General features: G+C 40.2%; 1 long non-coding RNA gene across 1 annotated transcript; it reads right to left on the bottom strand.

Moving 5' to 3' along the window:
* Positions 1-1932: 1932 nt before the first annotated feature.
* On the bottom strand, positions 1933-5370 carry LOC134472903 (uncharacterized). The gene is made up of 3 exons (XR_010042918.1): positions 5249-5370; positions 4668-4717; positions 1933-2241 (listed from the first exon to the last, which is right to left on the bottom strand). It is a non-coding gene; the product is annotated as an uncharacterized LOC134472903 (long non-coding RNA).
* Positions 5371-5787: the final 417 nt, after the last annotated feature.

Below are 5787 nucleotides of genomic sequence, written 5' to 3'. Positions count from 1 at the left end.
GCCTTGTTTCTAAGACAAAGACTTCCTCTAGCAATGCTTACTCTTCATAGAATTCTGGTGTGTAAAGACTGAGAGAAGGGCAGGTTGGAGAGCAGGAAGGGAGGGTAAGAGAGACAGTGACTGTGTGTGTCATCTTTAAATGATGGCATCTCTCCACTCAGTGACAGTGCTCATAGTAATTGTCTGAAGTAGGAAAGTAATCTTACAATGTTATCAATTTTTACTAGATTAGATGAACTACCTGAGTAGCCATAAATATGACAACTACACTGAGGCTATAGACGTATATTAGTAAATAAGAACAGTTTCTGAAACCAGAGGCTGAAATTCAGCCCTGCCCAAGCCCAGGTGGTACCTGACAGACAGGGTGGTCCCCACCTATAATCCCAGCTCTCAAGAGGCCACGAGTTAGAGGCCAGCCTTGGCTTGTAGTGAGTTCAAAACTAGTCAAACTACATCGGATACCCTTCCTCAAAAAATATTTTTAAAAATAGCCCACGTTGTACAAAGATTCTGGGGACATTGATCCCAAGATGCTTCAAAGAGGCCAACAGCAGTGACTGTCACAACTGAGCTTGTACAAGCCACTCAGAATATGCTTAATCTTGAGTGATATAATTTCACAGGTAAAGGGAAGGATGCTCCAGCCACAAAGTATTTTCTAATTCCTTGTTTTGATACTTAGAATCCTACCACTAAATCCTATATATAAAGCACTTCTCAATAAGACTACCTAATGAATTTCTTTGTAAAAAGAAATTATTTGCAGAATATACCACTTAAAAATAACACGATGAAGGGGAAAGGAAGCTGTAACAGCTAACATAAGAGTAAGTTTTATAAATGTTCCTTACGCCCCTACTCAACAGGCTGAAGAAGTAGGCAGAAATTAGAGGCAAAGTTTCTCTTCTCTGTGACCACCTTGCATTGTGGGAAATCTTGCACGACTTCATTTACTGGGTACAGAAATGTTTTAACTTAATGTCTTGCTGCTTTAAAAATGTAAATATTATATCAATGGAAAATGAAACCTAAAGGACAAGTGAAGAATGTTTAAAAATCACATTTTCATTAAAATATGAATTGCTACAATGCTGATAATCTTGGGAATTAATAATAATTTGTAGATCAAGTGTTATTCCACATTTTTTATATGTGGTGTCTTTTAAATTAAAGAGATGAATCCAAAGTCATATAGGGCAGTGGAAATTAAATTATGACCCATGGCAAATCTCTATAAACAAATAGCATGGAAATCTATGTCTAGATAGGTTATTCCTTTTATCATACACATTAGTCCTCTGTGATACCATATGGAAATATGTTCTTATTCTAGCAGAATAAGGGCAGAAGAGTGGTAGCACTATTGCTCTCTGTGTTAGAGAGTGAGAGAGGGAGACAGAGACAGAGACAGAGACAGAGAGAGAGAGAGAGAGAGACAGACAGACAGACAGACAGACAGACCCAGAAACAAATAGCCTTCTATGAAGGCAGGAGAGATCACTCAACAATTTGTAGCTTCAAAAACTAAAAGAATCAACAAAATCATATACATAGGATGAACACAGAGACAGAAAAAGGATTTGGCACAAGTCTAATTAGCCATATCAGCGGAGAGAGATTTGGGTGGATTTGGGTAAACACAGGACGGCTTTTGAGTGGAAAGTAAATAAGTGCACAGAGGTATTGTACTAATCACATTTGTTCTAACATTGACCTTATAATAATTAAAAATTGATGCTTGCAACATAATACAGCTGTGTAATCATATTTAAACCTAATCATTTCATAGAGAGAGGAAAGTTGTACAAAAAGGTCAAAAACACTTTAATTTCATGACAGCAAATTTACTCTTTATTCCCACAGTGAAAATGTCTAATTTCTAAAAGAGCAAACCAATAATTACTTATTATAAAACTATTTTAGTCAATACTTAATTTCACGATATTGATTAGTGTTTAGACATTTAAAATGGACCCTACAGCAAGGGTACGTGTTTACAATACTCTTCTCCCTACTGATGTCTGTAGGTATTACAGGTATTGATTTAAGACACGTCTCAAAAATGCCAAACTTAATAGTAATCATATAAAAAGGAGCTGGGCTCTTCTAAAACTGGAATGCAATTTTAAAATATTTGAATATTGGTGACCTTAACGATCTCTCTGGATTAAGGTCTCTGTGTCTTCCATTACGCTCCCAGTGAGTGTTCAATTACAACTGCGCTCTGAGCTCCATCTCCTACCAAAAGTAAGAGAAAGGAAAAAAATGATCAGCTCTACCACTGACAACTGGAACAAAATGTCTTCTCTTTATTTTATGCACTTCTGATTGTAAAATAACGACTGGGACATGATTTCCCCCTTAACTTGCATTCTGTGTAAACTCCGGAACGCTTTGCAATAAAACAAAATGATGTTTCATCAGGATGTGGCTGGGACTACCAAGGCAATTTGCAAACTTTCCATCATTAAGTCCTAGAACATCACTGCGAGACAGGTATTAATATAACACTTCTCTCCTGAGGAGTTCCATGCACTTTACATAACGTTACTTTATTAACTCCTTGAGCCAAGCAAAAAGGCTAAGATGTGTCCCTGTTCCCAGGCACGCATAAAAAGAACAAAGAATCCACAACGCTGTCTGTTTTTAAATCACTTTTACTTCTAATTTGAAATTATTACTAAAAATAAGGCCAACTGGATCATTTGATATATGTGGACATTACTAATACTGATTTTTATTGTTGTTTTGTTTTTGGAGACAGGGTCTAACTGTGTAGTTCGGGCTGGCCTTGAACTCATAACAATCCTCCTGTCTCAGGCTCTCAAATGCTAGGATTATGGATATGCATCACCACACCCAGTTTATTAAGTAGTTTTCCATCTCAAAAACTGAAATTTAGAGTTAGGCATTTAAAAGATAATTAATCAAAAAACTAATTGTAATCTCAAGCAATCATTCTCTGAAGGTGGGAGATAGCTGAGTAACAGTTGACTTTGAACAAGCATCCTTGTATCCTTAAAGACTTAGCAAGCATCCCCACCCCAGAGACAACCTGAAGAGACAGAAAAAGTGGTGGACAGAGAAAAGCTAACAACTTCTAGTGGGACTCAACGAGCATCAGTCACTGTTTGAAGAACCCGTGTCTACCACCTGGATCCGTGGGTCTGCTCTGCATGGCAGGTCACGTCATCACCATTTGACAGACGAGGTCATAGCTCAGAAAGCTGAGCTCGCCTCCCTCACAGAGCTTCTGTGTGACAGCGACAAAGTACAAACACAAGGACTAGGGTTCCAGTACCCATGCTTTTAACCAATGTTCCAGAAAAGTTGTCTCCAGGTGCCCCTCACCATGAATGTATCCCATTGTCCAACTCAATTCCATTCTCAGAATTTTTGTCCAGTCCAGTTGCAAGCTTTCTCACCTCATTGTCCACCACCCAGTTATAGTAGAACTGCTCAAGTTTAAATGTGACACTTGTAAAATCGGACACAGATGTTAGCAGATGGTTACATGAAAGCAGCGTAACAGACTGATGGTGATGGCCTCAGTGCCAGAGAATAGGCTAGCACCAGGCAAGTTACCAGGCCCAGGCTGTTTAAAGAAGATAGCAGCCTACCACCTGATGTTGGAGTGGTAATTACATCCATGTGGAGTGTTTGACAAAGCTCCTTATACACGGGAAGAGCAGAAGCAGATGCTACTGTAACTCGGTGTGGGCTGCTGTGAGCCTTTGCTCAGCCAGCCCTCACTCTGCAGTGAGCGCCTTTCTTCCTGCCTTACCTGGCCTCTTACTCTGCAGGACACTTCTGTTCAGAGCATGTTTTCTTCAGAAGCTTTCTTTTGCACTCTTCTTCTCTTGCCTTAAATAAACTAAATTTGCATCTTCAAAAACATTGATGCAGTATACAACTGTCCTAATCCATGCTCAAAACTGAAATTCAGAGGCCAGGGATATAGCTCAGTGACATAAACACCTGCCTGGCAAGCACAAGGGTCTGAGTTCAATTCTAAGCACCTACCTGGCAGGCATAAGGTTGTGAGTTCATTCCCTGGTTCCCAAAAAAAATACTGAAATTCAGACTTAGTAATGAAGTTAGCACATCTCAATACTATTGGTAAATTGCAGAAAATTGTTTTTATTTTTCAATCAAATAAGAGTTCTAGGAACTACACATGACCACCTTTCATTCTTTAAACAAAATTGTCATTTAAATTTTATCAGGCTCACTTTGGCATAGGAAAATAAGTTTCAAGATTATAACTTGCCCGCCATCCTGCCAATAGTCATTAGATAATCAGTTAACTAGGTGGATTCCATAAGGCAGAATAAAAAATAACCAAGAAGCAAGGAAATTACTGGAAACACTCATCTCTGACTCACAAAATTATAGAACTGAAAAGTTCCTAGACTACAGTTTACCTCATTTAGTCTTTGCTGGTCAGAGAGAGAAGTTAGAAAAGAGGAAAAGTACTGCCTGAAAATCCACCCTGCGTCCACCACCAGCCACTTCTGTCCTGCAGCCATCCGAGGTACCAGACGGAAGAGCTGGGTGGGTGCAGGACAGGAGCCTCAGAGATGAGAATTAGGGGGCAAATGCACCCAGGGGCAGAGGCGAGGTGAAAGACAGGGGTTCCATTCAATTTCCCTCAAATCTCTCACCTGCACCCCAACAATGCATAGAGGTCAGCTTCTGATCTATTCATAGAAATCTGCAGAAAAAGAGAAAACACATTACACTCATCTTTGCTGAACTCTTTCCAACTGATTTATCGACATTCCCTAACTCAAAAATGTCTTTGTTATGCAAGGCGTAACTCGCTTAGTTAGGCAAGGTACCTCTGGCTGAATTAGAAAATTATTTCCTCTTATCCTCTACTTAATACAAAAAAAAAAAAAAACATTTTTTCACTTTATCATGGTTCTGTACACAGCAAGACAATAGTTTATCAGTCTCACTTCACAAATATGCTTCAGAACACTCATGCTGCATTCTTTATTTCCACATTGTTGCAAATAAGATTTAGGTAAAAGAACAGAACTTCCACATCCATTGGCTACTATACAGGGAAGGCTTAGACTGAGCATGGTTAGAGATAAGAGGAGGTTGATTAGGAAAGGAGACAGGACAGAACTGAAGAAAAACAGGACTAGGAATGACTCGCTGAACCACGGTGCGGTGTGATCTACTTAGAAGACGCAGCCAGCCACCAACGCAATGTGAATGATGAAATAGAACTTACCAGAGCTCAGGCTCAGAAAATCTCGTGCTTCTCTGCTCGTCCACCGAATCCAGAGGACTCCCAAATCAGTCCCTCCGTCTCTCTACCTGTGACTTCCCTCCAGTGTTTCAGTTCCACTGGCCTAAGTGTAAAATCGTATGCAGTGGTCAGATGGGACATTCTTACCCTGGGCCTCCCTGTCTATTCTCCACAGCTTTCCTGGCATGGCCGAAACCCTTATGAAGACCATCATAGTGACCCCTTGACAGCTTCAAGGGAGAAGTTATTGACAGCAGCAAGGGAAGAAGCTGATTTATCTCACAGATGCTCCAACATCAGATCCAAACATGCACGGGAGAGTCCTGATGACCACCTGTCCAAGAAGAAACTAGGAGCCTGTGGGAAGGGAAGGCTCCCACTGAGCAAGGTAAGATAGGTGCCTGGTTAACAGCTGGACGCTGGTAATGGAGTGGCCTTGTAGCCTCTGTGATACAAGGTTCAGTAAAGGGATTAAATTTGGATACCCTGGCTGCACCTCAAACTTCAAATTTCTAAAATTA

The sequence above is a fragment of the Cavia porcellus genome, unplaced genomic scaffold (genome assembly GCF_034190915.1).
Source record: "Cavia porcellus strain 051 isolate PalLab524CR breed Dunkin Hartley unplaced genomic scaffold, mCavPor4.1 scaffold_2, whole genome shotgun sequence".
NCBI lineage: Eukaryota > Metazoa > Chordata > Mammalia > Rodentia > Caviidae > Cavia > Cavia porcellus.
The sequence above is the reverse complement of the archived record's forward strand: the minus strand, read 5'-3'. Positions and strand labels throughout refer to the sequence as shown.